This window comes from Octopus bimaculoides, chromosome 2 (genome assembly GCF_001194135.2).
Source record: "Octopus bimaculoides isolate UCB-OBI-ISO-001 chromosome 2, ASM119413v2, whole genome shotgun sequence".
Taxonomy (NCBI): domain Eukaryota; kingdom Metazoa; phylum Mollusca; class Cephalopoda; order Octopoda; family Octopodidae; genus Octopus; species Octopus bimaculoides.
Window position 1 is genome coordinate 75774429 of NC_068982.1, and position 23335 is coordinate 75797763.

General features: G+C 35.2%; 1 protein-coding gene across 6 annotated transcripts in view; it reads right to left on the bottom strand.

The window, feature by feature from the left end:
• LOC106874645 (citron Rho-interacting kinase) overlaps positions 1-23335 on the bottom strand; it is a 284276-nt gene that overhangs the window by 218219 nt on the left and 42722 nt on the right. The gene's annotated exons all lie outside the window — the stretch shown is intronic.

The following is a 23335-nucleotide window of genomic DNA, read 5'->3' on the forward strand; positions in this document are numbered from 1 at the left end:
ACACACCTCCCCCACCCCCACCCTCTCTCTCCTCTCTCTTTCTCTCTCTCTCTCTCAGAGCTGATTCCAGAACCCTCAGTAAAAATAACTGAGACATCCGTCAACATATACTCACACATACACTCACACAAAGTGGTCTGTTATGTAAATTTCTTTAACAACAACAAATAAATAAAGTGATGCTCAGGTATGCAACACTCAAAAAAAGACAGTGAGAGAGAGAGAGAGAGAAAAGAATAGGAACATGATTTTAGTAGGGAAAAGTAAAAGTTAGGCTATATGAGATGCATCAGCAGCATAAATGCTGGTGGAACCTTTCTGTGCAAGAGTGCTGGTAGCACAGTAATTTGACAAACACACCATTCCAAATATTTTTGCAGTTCTGAAAGTTTTCAAGGTATTCTTTGATTTACCTTTACATGTAAAAATGAAAGCCTAACTGGATTATATTATGTTGTTATATTAATAATGTCTAACAAGAGAAAGGTATAGAAAGGTAATCTACACACAAACACACCTTGCCTTCTTCCCCCAATCTCTCTCTTTCCTCCTTCTTTCTTTCTTTCCTACCCTTTATTCTTTTTATAGAAGCATGCCTAGATCTACATACAGGCAGGGCAACATTATAATCTATTCCTAATGTTTTTAGTGATGAGATACAAGAAATTACTTTTTTCTCAGCTACACCTCCACTGCAGTCAGTGTATATAGGACCTCCAGACCTTCATAACTGCTGATATTTTGGTTTTCTACCATCTCCTCCCCCCTTTCTCTCCTTAACACATACAGTGTCAAGAGACACCTTTCTTCATTGATAAAAATAAAAATACTAATAATAAACGTGGCAGTGGTGGTAGGTATGAAAACAACAACACTGGTGATGATTCAACTTAGATTAACAGAAAAAGGAAATTAGCTGTAAGACTAGCAAAATTATATTTGAATTTTTTTCTTTTTTATTCCTTGCTTCTTTGGTATGTGTTATAGTGAAAGGTAAAGGGATGCAGTAAAATTCCTTGGTAATAAGGATAAAGTTAACAAAAATTATGTATTTTTAAACTTAATTTTTTGGCCACTTTCCAAAGATTTCCTAAAAACATCAGAAGAATAAATTTTGCAAATTTGAAATTTATATTTATTAGATAACTTTCAAACACCCACTAATCAACCAACAATCCATAAAGGGAAACGGCACCTGTTCTCAGCCAAATACACTGGGGTAAGTAGAGCAATTTACTAGAAAGTGCATGAGCAATGCAACAAGGTTAGATTGTGATTGAGGTCAGTAGCCCAATACATTAACCCCTTACCATTTAAAGTGGCTATATCCAGCCAAAATATCCTGCATATTTTATGTTAAAACTGCCCAGATGTGGCCTCTCTCACCTATCCTACAATATCATTCTAAAACATAACAGTTTCCTCATCAAAATCTTAAAGCCACATGAAAATGCATGATTAATTCAAAACAATGTGAATAAATAAGCATAATTTTTGACAAAATAATGTGAATGCTAAAGGGTTAAACCTTACAATCACTTTGACAGTCCAATATCAGGGGAAAAAAACTCAGCATGACATGTGCAGGCATCCCTCGTGTTACAGCTACCTCAGGGTACAGGAATTTGGCCTTACAGAAATTGTGAAGTAAAACCATTACTTTCGGGATATGGCCTGTAATTTTGCTCTTAAAGAAACTCATATTGCATAGTTTTAAATTGTTAATGATTTAATATACTTCCTTCTAAGCTCAATGGTCACTTGCATTTTAGTTAAGATAAATATAGTCCATGATTTGAAAAACTATCATCAGGCTATACACATGCATGCACATACACACACACACCATCATCATCATTGCTTAACATCCATTTTTCATGGTGGCATGGGTTGGATGGTCTGTTAGGAGCTGGCCAGCCAAGGAGCCATCCCGACTCCATTTGTTTGTTGCAGCATAGTTTCTACAGCTGGATGCCCTTCCTAATACCAATCACTTTACAGAGTGTGCTGGGTGCTTTTTACGTGCCACTGGCACAGGTGCGTTTACACAGCACTGGCGCAAGTGCATTTTACATGGTACTGGCACCTGTAAAGGATAAGCCTTTATATATGGATGACAATGATTTTACTTGGTTTGACGCATCTTCTCAAGCACAGCAAATCGCCACAACTCCTGATCCCTTGTCATTTCTTCAGTGAGGCCCAGCATCTGAAGATTCCTTCTCACCACTTTGTCCCACACCTTCTTTGGTCTACCCCTTCCACAGGTTTTCTCCACAATTAGAGCTTGGCACTTCTTTATGTAGCTATCCTCATCCATATGCATCACATGACTAAATCAGTGCAATTATCTCTTGCACACAACATCTGATGCCTCTTAAACCCAGTTTTCTTAAATCACTTATAAATAATGTACATAATGTGAGTACATATACAAACATGTATATGAATATGTCTGTCTGTATATGACCACTACACCACCAACAATACCAGCCCATTGTCACAACTAAAGCAATAAAATCCACATCAACCCCCACTACCAACACACCTTTTGAATCCAACTGGCTATAAAAGTTATCAGCATGTGCACCAACACATATGCATAAGTGTGTGTGTGTGTGTGTGTGTAGTGATATATGTTTATGTCTTAGGTCAGACATGCAAGGGATGAATTGCCAATAAAATCTGGTAATCCTTCAGCTAACTGTAATCATAGTACTTTCTCACTCCTTCACTGTTTCATCTCATTTTCATTGTTGCATCAATAGGAATACGGCAATTTTCTACTCTCACAAATCAGATCTTTCCTGGGCCAATTCCTTTTACTACATATTTGTTGTAGATAATTTATTGCCACTACTGTGGGATTTACCTTTGTTTAAGATGTCTGGAAAGAAGCTATCAAGTTGATGTAAAGGTGGTAGTGCAAAAACAACTGTAAAGGGCTTACACTGGGTATTAAACTTGATGTTTAAAAAGACTTCATGTGAAAGTAAAACTAAGTTATACTGCCAAAACTAAGTTATACTGTTAAATCTTGTAACATCTACAGTGGGAACAATACATGACAACAGACAAGAAATTATATCAATTGCTCAAGAAGCTACTCCGTTGACTGTCTGAACCTTATTTTTCCATAGATCTAATATAATGCTTAAAATGGAATGACTTTTGATTGTATGGATCAATGATCAGAATCAGTGTAATGAACTGATAAACATGGTGGTAATTCAAAAAAGAGCCAAAAGTTTATATGACAATTTGCAGAAAAAGGAAGGTGAAACTTCTAATAAAAAAACCCTTTTTGGATGAGATGAAAGGCTTAAGAAGAATGTGAAATTGTACAACATAAAAATGATTGGTGAAGCTGCAAGCTATGACAGAGACTGCTACAAATTATTTTGAGCAGTTGAAGGAAATGACTGCTGAAGGCAGTTAAACACCAGGGCAAGTATACAACTTTTGTGAAAGTGCATACCTGCTAGAACTTTTATTTCTCAAGAAGAAAAAAAATCAACATCAAGATTTAAAGCTTCCAAAATTCATCTGACACTTCTTTTGTGAAAAAACGCCAGTAGTGGTATGAAATTAAAGCACCTACCCATGTCTCACTCTGAAAATTCAAGGACATTTACAGGTTACACAAAGATTAATCTACCTTTCAAATAAGAAGGAATGAATAACTAAGAACCTTTTCAAAGAGTGGTTTGTCCTACCATAAAAAGGTACTGTGCCGGACATACTTCCAACAAAGCATTGCTTCTTTTAGACAATGCACTAAACCACCCATCAAACTGAGATGACCTTTCTGATAATGCAAGAGTAGAACATATACCCAAGAATACAACTTCTTTTTCAATGGATGAAAGTGTGACAGCTAACTTCAAGGCATATCATATGAGAACTTTTAAATAACTTATAAAAGCAACTGACAGGGAAGATGAACCTACAGCTGGAGATTTCTGGAAGAAATTCAACATAGTAGATGCTGTGAATAATATAGTCAAGTCATGGAATAAAGTAAAAACTTAACTCTGAATCGTGCTTGGGAAAATATATGGCCAGACTGTATCAGTAACATTACAAGTTTTCCTCAAACAGAAAGTCTACATCAAATTCAGAACGGTATAGAGACACATGCAAATGATGTTGGATTTGAAGATGTCATAGAAGATATGATTGAGTCGATAGCACCCTAGAGAGAAAGTTTGTCTAATGAGGAGCTGATGCTGTTAGAAAAAGAACAAGCTGAAAATATAGATGAGACAATGGAAGTTCCAACTACACCACTTAAATTGACTACAAAAATTATTGCTAATGGACTGGCACTTATAGAGGAAAATCTGCAGGTTTTTGCTGATAATGATCCTAATCGTGAATGTAATATAAAAATTACAAGGAGTTTACAATGAGCTCAGTTCCTATACTGAGCTGTACAAAGAGATGTGTCATAAACGACTTTGGATAAGATCTTGCTCTTCACCCCTCAAGATGATGATAATGAATTATAAGACAATAAATATTGTACAATAGTAAATATTGTCCCTCATCCTCCTGCTAATGCTCATTCCACCACCACTCCTCACACATCTTTTGTATTAAGAATGTACTCTTACAAGATAATTTTTATTAACTCCCTAATGTATTCCTTGTGAAATAGTTTTGTGTTTTTATCTATATTGTACTGTGTATGTTTAGAAATAGTTATTTTCATGTACAAAAGTGATTGTGTAACTTGTTCTCTGTTGTTTTCTTGTGGTCCCCCCGCCCCAAAAAGTCTGTAGGAATGCATTCTCACTTGATAATATGAAAATCAATAGGAAAATTAATTTTGCATTACATAATTTCAAGTTACAGCCAAATTTTCAGGAATACATTACTTCTGTAAAGTGAGAGATTCCTGTATCTGTATGTATGTGTGTATGTATATATATATATATATATGTGTGTGTGTGTGCAGGTATGACTGTGTGGTTAAGAAGCTCAATTTGCATCCACATGGCACCTTGGGAAAGTATCTTTTACTTTAGACCTGGGCCTTGTGAGTGAATTTGGTATATGGAAACTGTGTAGAAGCCTTGAGTGTGTTTCCCCTTAGTTGGTTTGTTCACATCCCTGCAACTTAGTGGGTCAGCAAACGAGACCAATAGAATAAGTACCAGACTTAATTATTAAGTACTGGGGTGATTTGTTCAACCAAACCTTTCAAGGCAGTGCATCAGCATGGCTCTAGCCCAATGACTGGAAGAAGTAAATGATAAAGGAAATATATAAAATAAAGAACATACTCTTTTTTTCCCAGATTGCTATGATTTGAACAAGATCATGCTATCACATAGATCAAACTGTTTTCTTTATCTATATTAAGATTCCTACAAGATGGTGAACTTGTAGAATTGTTAGCATGTCAGGTAAAATGCTTAGTGGCATTCCATCTAGCTTTACATTCTGCGTTCAAATTCTACTAAGGTCGACTTTGTCTTTCATTCTTTTGAGGTCCATAAAATAAGTACCAATCAAGCACTGGGACAAATGTAATCAACTAGTCCTTCCCTTGAAAATTTCTGGCCTTGTACCAAAATTTGAAACATTTATTAATATTCCTGCAGAGCCTTAGTTCTTCAGGTTATGTTGAACCACACTTAGCCTCAAATATTCTGCAACATATCTGATCTCATTGTCTTTTATATTGAAAGTGGACACAAGTTTACAATGGCAAATCACTGATTCACTGTATTCGGTACTGAGAATGACAAAGTAGGCCGTTGAAGTGTTGCTTATTTGAACAAATTTGTGTTGATATGGATTCCCAGCACAAACGCTTACTTTTACACACAAAAGTTAGATGGCTCTCAAAAGGTATGATGTTATGTTGCATACTTGAACTCCAGAAGGAATTGCATGCAATTTTTAAAGAAGAAAAACAAGAACGCTTCTTGGAATATCTACAATGTGAATTTTGGGTTTCCAAGCTGGAATATTCAACAGAGATATTTGCACAACTTAGTAGTGTCAACACAAGTATGCAAGGTAGAAATGAAAACATTCTCACTTCAACATAAGCTGGTTTCATTTAAAAAGAAAGTTGCAATTTGGAGAAATAGAGCTGAAGGTGGTAACTTCAAAATGTTTTCCTTAATATGTAAAAGCTTTATAAAGAAAACGATTCCTATTGTATTTGAACATTTGACAAATCTGGAAGAAAAAATAAACTTTTATTTTCCGTCATTGAACACAGAAGAGTATGATTGGGTTCAGAATCCCTTCATAAAAATTCCATCTAATAATGGTCAGAAAATATGTGAAGAGGAATTGGCATCTATATCCAGTGATTGCAGACTTAAAAATCAAGTATGTTGAGTTAACTATTGATATATTTTGGATTGCTATTATAGGGGGATACCTGTCAGTAGCAAAAAAAGCCGTATCCGTTTCAATGCAATTTTTCACATCATATTTATGTGAGTCGGGATTTTCAACCCTCAATAACATCAAATTCCTCCAAAAAGAGAGGCTCTGTTGCATTGAAGAAATGAGGGTTTGTCTTTCTCACATATGTCCCAATATTGAAAATGTTTCCAAAAAACATCAAGCACATGTTTCTCATTGATAACTTTGTTTCATATATAGAATGAAGAGCAAGCACAAGCAGTTTTTCTGTATTTTTAATTATCTATATATTACTTAATTGTTTATGCTAATATGTATAAAACCCCTTTTGAATAAATTTAAGAATTTATGTACAAAGTGCACCAAAATATTTTGATTTCTTTTAAGGTGTGCCATGAGTAAAAGTTTGGGAACCACTGGCCTAGGCAAATACCAAACTTGTACAGGATTATATTTTTAAAGTGAGAAAGCACCGTGTGCACATCAGATAGTCTCACTTGCTCACAATATGCCCAGTGGCGAGATGAAGTCAAGACAACTAAGCTTGTATGAGAATGCAGGAGATTGCCAAAATTACTTAAAGAATCTTTAGACATTGCAACATCATCTACATTGGTATGTGTCAAGGCTATAAAACATCATTCTAGATGTTTGCCCAACATCACGGATTGTAAGTATGACAGTATATTGCTGCCTGCACCAGTTCCCCCCCCCCCCCGTTGGTATACTGTGTCATTTTCAAAGCTGTGAAGATGCAAGTTACTTGTTTCTTTGGGACCTAATTTGAATGAAATACAGACATGCCACTAACAATGTGGGCTATGAGTGCTGAGGACATGCATAGGCTTGAAAGAAATGAAGCTAGTATGATTTGCAGGATGTGTAATGTCAGTGTGCATGCACAACAGAGTGTGAGCACTCTGAGAGAAAAGTTGGACATAATAAGCATCATCAAATGTAGTGTGCAAGAGAGACAACTGCGCTGGTATGATCATGTGTTACTTATGGATGAGGACAGCTGTGTGAAGAAGTGCCACACCCAAACTGTGGAAGGAACCTGTAGAAGAGGTAGACCCAGGAAGACATGGAGTGAAGTGGTAAAGCATGACCTTCGAACATTGGGCCTCACAGAGGCAACAACAGGAGACAAAGACCTTTGGAGGTATGCTATGATTGAGAAGACCTGGCAACTAAAGTGAGACTGCAGCCATGGCCGATACCAGTGTTGCATGTCCAGCCCATTTAAAAGTACTCTTGATGCATCAGGCGATATGATATGCTTGAGGAGACCTGTCGAGTCAAGTAAAACCAAAATCGTAGCTGTGGCCAGTGACCCCTGACTGGCTCCCGTGCTGGTGGCATGTAAAATGCACCATCTGAATGTGGTCAATGCCATGACCACCTGATTGGCTCCCATGCTGGTAGCACATAAAAAGCACCATCCGAACGTGGCCGATGCCAGTGCTCCCTGACCAGCTCCCATACCAGTGGCACATAAAAAGCACTATCCAAATGTGATAACCACCTGACTGGCTCCTGTGCCAGTGACACGTAAAAATCACCCACTACACTCTCGGAGTGGTTGGCGTTAGGAAGGGCATCCAGCTGTAGAAACATTGCCAGATCAGATTGGAGCCTGGTGCAGCTGCTGGCTTTCCAGACCTCAGTCAAACTGTCCAACCCATGCCAGCATGGAAAACCCACGTTAAACAATGATGATGATGATGATATATACACACACACACACATTATAGGACAGTCACTGACTTCCCTGAGCTTAACTGCTTTTTGAAAGGTCTTATTTTTTATCCAGCAGAGTGTCCAAAGTCATCTTCTCACCAAGCAAGCTTGATAGGATTGCCAGTTTAGTCGCTGACAAACCTGATCATGCAACAGTTTATACTGAGTAACATGTTATCATTAGTGCTCACAAGGGGCCTGACATATGCATACTTGTAAATACCACAAATACAGACAAATCATTAGCATTACTTTATATCAACATTCTATGCTGACATGGGTTTGACAAAATGCAAGTGATTGGGGGATGTCTTCCTCCAAAGTGTCATTTTTAGCATAATTTCTAGAGCTGAATGCCCTTTGTAACACCACCCACTCTGCAGAGTGCTTTTTTATGACACCAGCACTGTTAGAGTTGCCTCGCAGTTTGTAAAGCAAAAGAGAGCACCTCATGATGGAAGGAAAAAATTTATTGTGAGAGGATGATAATGTAGAGAATAACAGAGGCAACAGTATTAGGGGGGAAGTAGAGAGGGGGGAATGTAATGTCAGGGCTTAGTCTGAAGGAGATGGATAGGAAGTAGTAATGGAGAGAGTTAAGTAGGCAAACCCCATAACGGGATGGGTCAGCCGGTTTGGGTTGGATGATTTGTTAGAATCCAAGACCTGAGTAGGAGGTGCAGTGCTACCCCATGTTATATATGGATGGGTAGAATGTGGTGGAGGAGAATTAGATTAGATGATAATGAGGATATATGAAGGTAACACATCCAAGAGAGCATGATGACAGGAGAGCCACAGAGGGTAGGTAAAGGTTGCCAGCATGCAATTCCTTCCAACTCAATCATCATTATTCATGAGGAAGGTGTGGTAGAAGGATATAAGGGATGGAGGCATGGGGAAGAGAGATGCTCAATATGCACAAATCAAGTATTTCCCTCTTAGTTATGTCATGGCATGGTGAGTAGAGAAAATGAGAAGATACAGAAAAGGCACAATGGTTAGGATATGCACACATATATAAAACAAACACATATATGAATACTTGTGCATGCACAGACATTATATATACATATGAATGTAGGTATGTGTATACCTTTGTCAAGACATCACACGCTGATTGTAAATGAGCATCATTGTCATACAAGCAAGGTTGTTCATTTTCGGTCTTCAGTGAAGAACATGCCCGGCTATGGGAAAACTACCTTGCTTGGAAACAGGAGAGGGCTGGCAATAAAAATGGCAAGCATCCGTAGAAATCTGCCTCAACAAACTCTGTCAGACTCATGCAAACATGGAAAAGTGGACATTAAATGATGATATATATGAACACACAAAACAAAACATGTACTTAACCATGTAGTCATAAAACAATATATATGAAACTGGGTGATAGCGATTTGTTTTTCAATCTCAGCTTAAACCATTGTTCCACATGCTTGTGTACCATAATGATGAAGCATTCTTCTTTTGCCCGGTATTTTGCTGTTCACTGTTAAAGTTTCCGTTTTATCAAGTCTAATGACAGCCAACTAGATTTCACCATAAACCATTACGCAAAATTTTTCATAAGCTATTCTATATTCAAATAAACACCATCACTTTTGACAGGTACTAAACTAGAAGATAATATAAAATATCATTGCAGTTAATGGTCTTTTACACATAGGCTGGACAAAATCTCAGTTACATTTATATACTTGTTGTACATAAAATATCCATTAATTGAAATAATAAATTTCATTATACATCTGCATACTGACTACTAGTGCTGCTCATATAATCTTTGTATTCCTAAATATTGAATATAGCCAAATGTCTGATGCTTGGTAAGTTTCTATCTATAATGGATTGACAGACTGAAAGAATGTTGAACACTAAACAGTGAAGCTGGACACTGTTTTACCCAGAGGAGGCAACAATGGTTCAGATAAGGTGTTAAGTTAAACTACTTCAAGAAAAGGTAAATTTAACTCAAAGATGAACACTACAATAAGATGGAAATATTGGTTGAATTTAACATGGCAATATACCTTAAAAGATAAGGAACAACTTAAACATATTACGTAGATAAGTGATATATATTCTTGTTCAACTTGGAAATCACTGTTTATTATAAAGAAGGAAAGTAGATGTTAATACAAAAAGATTATGCTGCTTGTTTATTTGTTGCTCATATTACTAAACAAACTTATTTAACCATTTAGTGTTTAGACTGGCCATAACCAGCCAAAAATTATGCCCTTTTATTTGTTTGAACTGGCCAAATCCAACCATATCTGATTTCTCTATGAAATCACTTAAAAAATTAATCACATTATTGAATTCTTGTAGCTTTGAGATAATGAGAGATAAGCCTTTCCTGCCTTTATTCAAGTAAAAATATGGTGAAATTTTTGAGACTTTTTTTTCTTTTTTCTTTTTTCAATATTTGAAAAGAAGTATATATCTTACTTTTTAACAATATGGTGTCAACAAGTAGCAATTCCGACTTCAAAGGTTTTACTCTTGATGATGTACAAAATATAAATGAAAACAACAGTGATTTGTCTTAAGACAAATCATACTGACATTTATGAATCTTCGTCGGATGAGGAAGATTTTGATAACGGAAGTGATAAAAATGATATTGTAAACATTCTGGCAACATGGTTGAAGATTACTATATCAACCAGAATTCCAGATTTCACAGAAAGACTAGTTCACAATACAGTCTACCTCCTGATGCTCAACCACTGGACTATTTATTTTTATTGAAAAGTTTTTTTGAAACCGTCAAGAAGGAAACAAATGTTCAATGCATAATTTCTATTCGTGAAAGACCCAATCCACTATGTCAGCTAACTGATACTGCAGAATTGCGAGCTTCTTTTACTATAAATATTATGCTTGGTACTAAGCAGCTTCCTCAACTGTGGAACTGCTGAAATCCTGATATAAAGTATGGTGATCCATATATCTCCAGCATGTCTAACTATAATTAATTTATGTATTGTTTATGTAAAAAGCCATAAGGTACCTCTGCCACCAAAGGACTGCGGCCATTTGAAATTTCAGGTTGACATTGAAAATCAGTAACATGAGTGCTTTTCTTCTAGAAAGCACAGAATGGAGGGAAAAGCAAAATTAACTGAGGTGGATGTCAAAAGAGAAAATATTGATTTCTGTAAAGCAGAAAAAATAAATGGAAGGAAAAAGTTTGCAGACTGTGTTTGCTGCAAAACAGAAAAACTGCAAAAGGATATCGGGTTGAAACCTCATATATGTGTTCATTTTGCAAAGTGCTCTTGTGTAAAGGATGCTTTGAACAGTTTTATGATAGAAATATGGCACACAACTATATTTTGTTGTTTGACAGTAATACTATCATATATTCCTTTCATTTTATTACAAATAATATGTGAAAGTGATAAATGCATATTAATTTTCAGTATGTTACACACTGTATTTACCTTTACCTCACCTGTTAATGAGCTTTTTTTTATTAGATACATTGTGTGATGTAAATGTATTCATTAAATTGTATAAGAGTACATAGCCAATGGTATATTGACTAGTAAATGAGTTCTGTACTTTATTTTTAATAATTATGCTTGAATGAAATATAGAGAAAGAAAAAAATCTTGTACCGATTATACCTGTATTTTAATTCAAATTAATGTACCTCATCTTGAAAAGTTGCATGATTGTTGGCAGTTGACATCTGGGGTAATTTTACTAACAAATTAAACAGGTAAGATGCATTAAGGATTTCAGTTTAGTGTTTATCCATAAGGTTGTTGCTTTTACACCTGTTAATTAAATTTACCTGCCCATAAAAGTCAAATTTAATCAGCAAGATCAGCTAAAATTACATAACTATAAACCACTGGTATATAAACACCCACTGACAAAATTTCAAATCTCTATGTAAAAAGTTTAAGTTACAAGCAAATATTGTGAACCTCTTGAACCTGAATAATTCAAAATAATGTGAACAAATAAGCATTACATTTGAGATTATCTGAACACTAAAAGGTTAAGGTATAATTGTCACATCTCAATGTCTTTTCAAACTGTCCTTAAATATATGTTCTTATGGCAAAACATCTATGACTGAGTTTAAATCTCACCATGGTTGACACTGACTTTATCCACCCTAGAGTAAACAAATCATTAATCAGTATTGAAGTTCACTGCTATCAAAATGTTTAGCATTTTTTAAAAACTTGTGAGGTTTAAAGGAGCAGAGTCTAATTAGCTTTGAAGGCCCTCAAATATCAATGAGATTGATGCCAGACATATAAGCAAGATAATTCCAGATAGCCAATGTTCTGGGGAAGGGCTGGACATAGTGATTAGTGTGAGACCTGGTGAGAGGGGGGGGGGTAAATAAAACAAGGGTGACAGGAGAAGAGAGGAGTAAGATGAGAATGCCTGAATGGAGGCAGCATGAGCCAAACCAGTTCCAAAGAGCTAATATTGGAAATCAATTTTATTATCACTAGTCCATTGAAGTCAAGGCAGTTGTACACTAGCTGTTTTATATTATTAAATTTAGAATCTTTTATCTTGTTTCAGTCATTGACTGCAACCAAGCTAGGGCACTGCTTTAAAGGGTTTAGTTGAATAAATTCACCCCTAGTATTTATTCAAGTTTGGTACTCGTTCTGTTTGATCTCTTTTGTTGATTTATAAAACAAGCCTAGGCCAGCCATCAAACACTGGTGGGAGACAAAAGCAAACCAAAACAAGCACACACATATGCATGCATGCATGCATGCATGCACACACACACACACACACACAATGAGTTTTCAGAGTTTCTCTCTACCAAATTCACTCACAAGGCATTATCTGGTCTAGATGACATTTGCCCAGGGTACCGTGCAGTTGGACAGGACTGAACCTTGAACCATGTGGTTGCTAAGTGAGCTTCTTAACCACGTGACATTTTTTTAATTTTAACTAGAACTGTTGAAGTCAATATCCAAGAACTTCAACTCCAGCTCATCATTTCATGGTACTACCTCTATTTGTAATTAGAATAATAATTTATTGAAAACACAACATAGGTAATTTTGTGTTGAATTTTTTTGATGTTATTGAAGAAGTTAAGAAAGAATAAGTAGTAAATGAAGCTTAAAATTTTTTTTAAAAAAGGTTGTTTTTATCAAAGGATATAAAAGAAATAAATAATAAAAATACTGTAGAAGAAAATCAAGAATACCTTTCTTTACTAAATCCAAAGTATATCAAAATTAAAACAAAGACTGAAAATCTAAAACAAATGAAAAAATGACCATTCAATTAGACACACATTTTATTTTCAATTTTAAAGCATTATTTGAATATAAAATTTAAGTGAATGTAACATGAAAGAGTCCATTAAATGAATTAAAAAATTATTCTATTGTAAAATACTGGGAAGCTTTTCCAGAAAAAAATATTATAGAAATACAGCTATGGGTAGTGGGGTTAAAATAGAAATCCAAATCCCAAATTTACTAACAACTTGTTTTCAGAAAAAAAACTGTTTGTACCAGACTTTCATTCAGTAAAGACATAGACATGAAATGTTTTGATTTCTTTTTTTAAGTGGGGAGAGGGGGGGGGGGTAGAGTCAAATCAGTATCTATGAAGTTGGAAATTTTAATATCATATAATTTAATAGTTAAAGTTGGTACATTATCAACTCCAACACCAGTAACCTAATATTTGTTTTTGACTAACACCACCTGTTTCAAATCCTGCTGAGTCTACCATTAATGACGAAGAGCTCATTAAGCAAAATAGAATTTATATAATGAGTCAAATTTATCTATTATATAATACCCAAATGTTACATAAGAAATTAATATTACAGAACAATATTCATATCAAAAGCATTCTTGAAACAAAGTCTTCAGAATATCAGACATGATTCAAAATTAAAATATAGGAACAACAATAATTACCTACCCACAATTAGACTATTGAGAATGAGCAGACAAAAGTTTGTGTATATATCATCATCCTTTAATGTCCGTTTATACACACACACACACACATAAATAAATAATAGATCTTAAAAATAAATGAAACATTTGGAAATATTCAGTGAAATTGTGTGTCTTCCTTCATAATGTATCGTATGGTAAAGGAAACACAGCCAACTGTCTAACCACTACCACTAATGCAACCAACCTCTAAGGAGTTTCGGAAATTTGTAATCTACTTTTTTTTTTATTTCTTTATTTATTATAAATAAACTTCCATAGTCTTGTCACTCAACAGAAGACACATAATTAACTATATCAACTGGAGGCATTCAGATGAAAAAGTAAACTTATTTCAGCTCTGATAATTGGTATGCAAGATTTTTATGTGATAAAAATACCTGTCTGCCAACAGTTGTTATACAAATGATATTTGAAGCAGATAAGTTTTTCCCATCATTTAATGAACAACACATTCTGGAAGCAAGAGAACAGGTTCAGTTTTAGTTTACAGCAAGAAATTTCATGTCAGTCCTGTTAGCTACAGTAACATCAAAACAAGAAACTATGAATTTTATTGAAGAAAATTGTTTATTTACAGAAGGTTTGACAGTCTTGTTTCAGAGCATAAATCTTTATTGGAATGAAAAGCAATGCTAACATAGGAAATATTTCAACAGACAAATTTATCACTGGCAAGTATCAGTTCTTATGTTCTTATATTTGTAATCCAACCACTTTCAACCCACAAATTCTTAACTTATGTGAACTTTTAAATTGCAAAACGATTTTGTTACACTGATAAAAAAAAATTTGAAAAAATTTATTCATGAGTGCATGGAGAACAATGTGAATCCAACAATAATGTATCTATTCATTCTTAATATGTTCCGGCAGATTTGAATATGAATATCTGATTGATGTTGTTGATGATCATTGAAGAATGCTTTTCCATTTAGATGCTGTGCATTCACAGCTCGATTCACTGATATAGCAAATTGCATGTATTATAAATGCACATTGTCAAAAGGAACAAGCTTTGATGATGGTAAACAACAGCCATCAGATATTTACATTTGAATCTTCATTCACAAGGCTTAGGTTGGCCCCAAGTTGTAGCAGAAGATACTTGCCCAAGTGGGACTGAACCTGAAACTATGTGGTTGGGAAGTAAACTTCTGAACACATTCACACTTACACCTAGATACATTGCTCAAAAGATTTTCAGTTTTAAGTATAATTTTGATACTTCCAGAAATACATCTATTTACCTTAATCTAAGTAGCTTTTTTATATTTTTTAACACTAATCATGTAATTGTAGAATGTTACCTTCCATCATAGTACACTGCCACTTAAAATGTTAGCCCCACCCAAACAGTAAGACTCAGCATCATTTCATGGCACACCTACATACACTTCTGATTGTTATCTCCAATCCACTTTATGCTGTCACACCCTTACCAGCCTATTTAAGTGACTGCATTTATTTACTACTTAAAAATAAGAATCTAACTTTATCTACCAATCTGATACAAAGGAACAAAATGCCCAGGCTGATATCAGTATAATCAACCAATTTGAATGGAAACAAAACATAATTCTAATACACTATGCTCTGACTTCATTATTTACAGTATTTATTCATGTATAATATATATATTTTTCCCCAGATTTTTAAATATAGGCGTGTGCACTGTACATGTAAACTAAATGATACACATTTCCCACTGTTTCAAGAGTGTGGCCACATGCAGTACAGTGGAAGTTAATTAACACCTACTGTTCAAGCTAATGAAGAATTAAAAATCACTGTCTTACATTTTCTATGATAGCGATAAAACCATATATACTTACTAGCTGAATTGATTTGATTTGTTGGAGCCGTTTGAGAATGCATTGGAAACAGACAGAGAAACAAAGAATTTTATATATATATAGCAGGGTGTATGAAACAATAGAGTATGAAAAACTGCTTGCAACTTATCAAGCAAATGTTGATCTGGGTTTAAAATTCACAGTATACATAAACACATACTCCATTCCCTACCTACTAGACACACAAATGAAATGATGAAGTACTATAGAGCAGGTTGATCATGTCAGTATGCAATTTACATGAATACTGGTATTGGAGATAACAAACAATAATGCCACACTCAAAAACAGACACCATTGATTGTGGAGAATTTGATTTTGCTACAAAACAAAGTCATCTGTGATGATACAAATATTATATTGCTCACTAGCAGAAATACCCATTGTTGACTGGGTTCAGCAAGAGTCTCCAAAAATTATACCTTGGTTTATGAAAGTTACTGCTTCGATATTACTGAATGTTTTGTAGCGGAATATCTGCAAGCCCTTATTGCCAGGTTCTGGCCCAAAAAGTTATAATATTTTAATAACGGGTCTGCTGATAGTCAGTCTCTTCAGCTCTTTCTCTTTTCCTACGCTGAGATTGCTTAGGTAGTCCAAATCTAATTTATTTCGGAGGCATTGTCGTAGGGTGAATTAATCTATAAGACAAGGGACTTAACTCATGTTAGCAAACTTACGGATTTCACTGACTTGAAAATTGGTAAAAGTCATGGTTGAAAAGCTATTTTTACTATCCAAGGGTGCCTCAAGAAAAATAAGTTGACAAAAGCACAGCCATGGTCGTGACCAATATCCTCCTAAAATTGGAGCAACATGCATGCTAATTTGTGGATATGCATAAAGTACATTCACGTACACACACACATCCTGCCTTTTATAGATATAGATATTTGTCTCAACTGTTCACCTGTAAACTGAAAGATTTGTTGACAGATAAGATGAAAAAAATTCACTGTATTTCTGAGAGAAAAGGGAAACTAGAAACAAAACTGAGCAATAAAAGGGGTAATTTTTTTGTTTTTGAAATCAAGTTATGACACTGACTTTAAGTTCTGTGTTATTGAATATGCTGAAGAGCATGGAAATAGAGGGAAAAAGAGAGAGAGAACTTTGAGCACTGGAAAACTTACTGAGGGACTAATGGAGAAAAGAAACAGTCAAGAAAATGATAAAACAAAATGTGTTAAACTGTTTCTCCATATAAGAACATGGATCAAGATTTATATACCTGGCGGTCTGTCACATGGTTATCAGATACAAGTAGATAGATCACACAAAGTCCTACATTTTAACTCCATACAAATGAGCTTCATGAACAGAGTTGGGGCCAGAATTATGCCAGCAAACCAGCAATAAATTTATAAATCGATTTTTAATGAGAGGTATTGAAATCAATTCAGAAATGTTTTTCATTCTAACCAATGTTTCAAAAATTTCTAAATTTCTATATACAAGATAGCACCGTGCTGTTAAACTGTGTACTAATCAGCTCTAAAAAGCATTGTAGAACCCTCCAAGAGATTGATGTTATTAGAAGTATAGTAGTTTTCAGTTTAAATATAGCTCAAATGTATGACCAGTATACAATATTTAAAAGAATATTTCACTTTCGATCGAACTATACGCAGGTACAAGGAAAATCTATCCAATGTCAAAGTATCAAGTTCTATTCAACATGTTTTGCCAGGAACACGTGCTGACATGGATATATAAAAGAAATAAAAACACTTTAATTGCATCAGTATATGCATATTTTTGTATTTTCTTCCAAAATTATGGTCCCTAAAATTGCAAGTAGCTCATCAAAACATAAAATATGGAAACTATGAAGATTTGGAGGTTTGATATGATTTGTCTATTTTTCTTCAAATGGAAGGAACTGAAAGTAAGTACTTTTTCTTTTCAGCCAGCCGAAGGTAAGACAAAACTATTTTTTAATATATTTTCCTTTTCTGACTACCTCACCTTATTATAATAATAATAATAATAATAATAATAATAATATAATCATATAATATATTTATAGACAATTTCGACTTTATAATGACAATATATTTTTAGATATACTTACACATGCATACACACTTTCATGTGTACGTGTGCATGTATGTGTGTGTGTATATATATATGAATATATGAGTTACTCATTTGATATAATCTTTCCTTTTCTCTCCCATCCTTGCCTATATATTTGCCTCTCTCTCTGTCTTCCTGTAAAGTTTATGCCTGTGTGGATGTACATGTCTGCACATTCATAACTATACAACTCACCCTTCTTCTCTGTCTCATCTTTCCCCCTGTCTCTCTCTTTTTCCCTCTTTCCCTCCCTTTTTATTGCTCTACCCTCTCTCTCTCTCTCTGCTTCTCTTCAAGTTGATCTTGTCTCTCTCTCTTCCTATCTCTGTCTCTCTATTTTGCTCTCTCTTTCCCCCTCCCTCTCCTACATCCCTAGCAGAGATGTCATGGAACTGGTCAACAAAAGAATTGCAGTTGTTTGTGAGAGCTTGGAAAGCTGCTGAAGGAGATCCCCCCCAAAAAAACATCATTGCAGCAGCACTTAGAAGTAATGGCTTTCCCAGAACCACAGCCCAAACAGAGAAGAAGAAATGCAAATTCCTCCATTCCTATGTTCTAATTAGACAGCACATGGATACCTTTGACAACATCCTGGAAAACAGCTGCACCAAGGATGACAGGAAAGATAGAGAAAGCCTCCAGGACCCAGTGGTCTCTCAAAAGAATAAAACCAAAGCCACAACTGGGAGGCCTGCGAACAAGGGAAACAATGATACTGGCCCAGCTCCCAACACATTAGAAGACCCCAGAGGGCCGAAAAAGGAAAAGACAAACACAAAACTGACAGAACAAAAGCTGTCAGAAGCAAAGAATGAGGAATAAATATATAAAATATGGGGATTTAGTTCACAGGTGATCTAAACAACTAGGTATGCTAGTTAAGTGCTGTTACAGATTACCAAGGCTCCAAGGCTATAGCTGACATGGTAGTTATGGAGCCATTGTTGATTTCTGATATAGCAGATATATAATTGTTAAAGAGGACAACAAATGCTAAGGCAAGACAAACACCTCAAGTCATATCCATTATTATTAATATTGGGAAAAATTCAAAGTCTTTCAGCTGTTTCTGGGGTATCCCAGAGTATGGGATATTCTGTCATCGGAGACAATAGGGAAAATGAGAAGGGTATCGATTAATGAAATGATGACAGAGGACAGGAGAAAAGGAATAATGAGATGAAGAAAGAAAAGAAAAAAGCATAAAAGTTCACAGTTCAACCTTCTGATCATGTAGAAGCAAGTCCATAAGTCCTTAGGTATAATCTTGTGTAAATCCATGTAAATTAAAGTCCTGATATTGTCAATATCCAGAAATAGACGCAAACATATCAACGATCAATATAATGTATATGACTTGAGATGTTTGTCTTGCTTTAACGCTTGTTGTCCTCTTTAACAATGAGAGAGAGAGAGAGAGAGAGAGAGAGAGAGAAAGAGAGAGAGGGGGAGAGAGAGAACTGAAAATATTCAGAAGACGGATACTCACGTATAAGGATATAGATATTTATATATTTACAGAATAAATTTACATGGAGTACAAAAAATACAGAAAGCTAAGAGGAGAAGGCACGGTATTTCAGGTTCAATAGCTGTTTCTGGAGGCTTGGAATTATGTGACAGTTGTAATGTTGGTAGATGGAGTGTACAAAAAGTCAAGGACATGCAACCAATAGTGGATGCATATAAACATTAACATAGTCGGCTTCTATCTTCATGGTGGAAAGATTGACAACTAGCTAGTTGCCTCTGTGTGTGTGTGGTTGTGTGTGTGTGTGTGTGTGTGTGTGTGTGTGTGCGTGCGTGCGTGCGCACACATATATATAGGCAACTAGCTAGTTGTACATGGAAATGAAAGAAACCCACTGTGTGTATATGTGTATCTTCTTATCGTGACATCACATCATCATCATCATTTAACGTCTGCTTTCCATGCTAGCATGGGTTGGACGATTTGACTGAGGACTGGTGAACCAGATGGCTATACCAGGCTCCAATCTAATTTGGCAGAGTTTCTACAGCTGGATGCCCTTCCTAACGCCAACCACTCCAAGAGTGTAGTAGCTGTTTTTACATGCCACCGGCATGAAGGCCAGTCAGGCGACTGTCATACAAGCAGTGTCGTTCACTTCTAAAGTTCTGCTGTGGGAGAAATATTACCTCGCTTGGAAACAGGTATGGGTTGATGACACAAACAGTATCTGACCAGAGAAAATCTGCCTTAAATAACTCCATCTGACCCAAGCAGGTGGACATTAAAACAAAGATGATATATCCATGTGTATTTATGTGAAGAAGGTCATATTTCCTCTGATCTTCATGTTTGCTCTCCATGTAAAATGCATCACTGTTTGTGTAAACAAATATAACACTGATCATACATATTGTCTTGTTTGCTTGCAGTCCACTATGAAGGCACATCCAATCTTCTTGACATGTTGTGCAATATTTATAAACAAAATGGTATTTTTTATTTCCAGTCCAGCGTGATTATGTCCAAGCTGTTCAGTATTTGATAGACTGTGGGATTATTACCTTGCTTGGAAACCAGTGAGGGTTGGTGCCATGAAGGACATCCAACCATAGAAAACACTGCTCCAATGTAGTCCCATCTGATTCATGCGAACATGGAAAAGTATACTCTAAAATGATGACCATTATATATTACCTCCAATGTAAAAATCTCAGCATAACTAACTAAAAAATCCTTTAGCATTCAGATTATTCTATCAAATGTAATGTTTACTTATTCACATTGTTTTAAATCTTGTAGCTTTGAAATTTTGATGATGTGATTGTTTATTTTTAGGGTGACATTGTAGATCAGGTGTTTGAAGGCAGATCACAAGAACAGGTAGAATATTTGGGCTTGATATGACCAGTTTAAATGCTAAAGAGTTAAGGGCACAATGATAGGGTTTTAGCATGTACCTAATTAACAATTATCAGTGAAAAAGAATGGAGGAATTGAATTACAACAGTTTTCCAAGAGCTTTCTAGATATTATAAGCTGATCTTGTAGAAAATTTAATGAAGATATTTAGTTGTGCTTAATTTTGAAAGATATTCTTTACATTATAACTAAAACATTTAATAGTCTTTTAGTAAATGGCACACTGAATTAAGAAAAAGGAGTGAAGAAATTATTCTGCTCAATTTCCCATTTAAGAAATAAAAAATCTATTTGTGTGGAGTCTCAAAATAATCAAAACAGACAACTCAGAAAAATAATTTGAGAGAAACTGAAAGCCAATGAGTTATAATCAAATTCAAAAAACAATTTAAAAGATCATAATGTAGCAACTATTTCATTCCCTTTATTATATACACCTTGCGCGCGCGCGTGCGTGCGTGCGTGCGTGTGTGTAAAATCAAAATTTCCTGAAAACAAATCTATAAAAATGAACTTATTATTGTTAAATTTATTTTATATAAAAATAGGATATTACAGAATTTGTTCTGTGCTGCCCAATATTTGCTGCATGAAGGTTTGCAACATTTTTCTCTCTATAGTTATATAGTAGAATGAGAAGCAATTAAGATAGTGAAATCAGGAGCCTCAAGAGTATAAACTAAGAGGCTGGAAGCATCTGAATAAGTAAAATGGCTCTGACTTGTTTAGCTAATTAGTTAATTAACAAAGGTGCTAATCACACTGATTAGCAATTCTGTGCTATTATTAACTGCTATAAAGACAAGGAAAACATGCATGAATGTGTGTGAGATGGGGGAACCACATAGAAAGAGTAAATTTAATAGGCCAGGTAATAAAGTTAGTGAGAATAATAGCAGCATAGTTGCTATTGTTGTGTAGCACACCATAAAACTGTACTTAAGTAAATCTATAATACAGACAATGATCTGTTAAGGAACTACTAGCAATTTTAGCATCATAATGTATATGCATGCAATTGTACAATATTCAAGATGGTAGTTTAGTTAGGTTAAGCATCAATATTTAATCTGTTCTAACAGTGATCATGCCATCCTTATTAAGAGTATATTATTTTAGGATTTAAAATTTAAGAACACAGGGTCTTCATTTTAAAGATACTAGGAAGTAACTGCAATACTGACCCTAGTAGGCAACTATATAGATACTCCATCAACTTTATAATAGGATTGTGTGAAGTGAGTATTATATAGGAGGGGTTGTAATGCAAACTGCTACAGAATATGGCAGCAGAGGGGTATCCAGGTGCCATGACCTGCAGATGGCCTGGCCTCTCAGAGTGTAAGAAGTTAATTAAGGGCTGAAACACTTGCATAAGGTGGGGCTTCTTCTCTGAAGACCTGCTGTTCAGCTCTCCCTAGAGTTTCTTCCTACCCAAGATCTATTCTACAATACTGAATCACTTTTTTTTTTTCTTTTTCTTCTTTTTTTTTGTTAATAACATGAATCGTAAAGCAACAGTTAGCTAGGCAGATTGAGCCAAAAAGATGTCATACTTAGGAACACAGATATTCTTTCTGAAATAACTTATTTTGAAGTGAAAATTTTACTTTTCTTTATCGCATTAGGTGAAACTTGTAGAATTTAAACTCAAAAATTTTGTGTCAGATGTTGACTCCAAAACTAATTAACTTTCTTGTATCAGTGCCATTTTACAACCACTTTCTCTGCTGGCATGGGTTGGAAGGATCATTACAAGCTGAGTTACCTTGCATTGGGAACTACTGGTGCTCATACAGACAATTTAGTTTGATTTTTATAGCTGGGTGCCTTTCCTATCACTTTACAGTGAGTACTGGATGCATTTTCTTGTAGAACACTAGTAGAGGTTGAATAGTCCTTAGTGAAACATCACAACACTATAATTTCACTGTTTTTAGCCACTGAAACTGAAAATGCAGAACATCACACTACACAATAAATGTAAATACAGAGAGCAATCAGTGACCTACAGTGTGTAGACCAAGATGGAAAAGAACAGGGGGAACAATGAGCACAGAAATTGGTATTTGAGAAAGGAGATAGAGGCATAAATGTAAGTGTTGAAAGTGCTCAATAACCTAGGGAATGAATATTTGCTCAGGTGAAGAGAGAGAGAGAGAGAGCAATGACATCAGAAAGACCAGAATTGGTAGGAGGGTGGAAAAAATAAGAGAATGATGGGAAGGAGGCAGGAATATATAAGGATGGTGTTAGGTGGACAGTGGGTGATAAGATGGCAGCATGAGGAGATTGAGAGGTGGTTTAAAGGAGAGTATGTGCTGGCTGATAGCACAACAGGATGAAGTTATTGAGTATACAGAAGGAAGTGTGCATGTATATATAGGTGTGTGTGTATG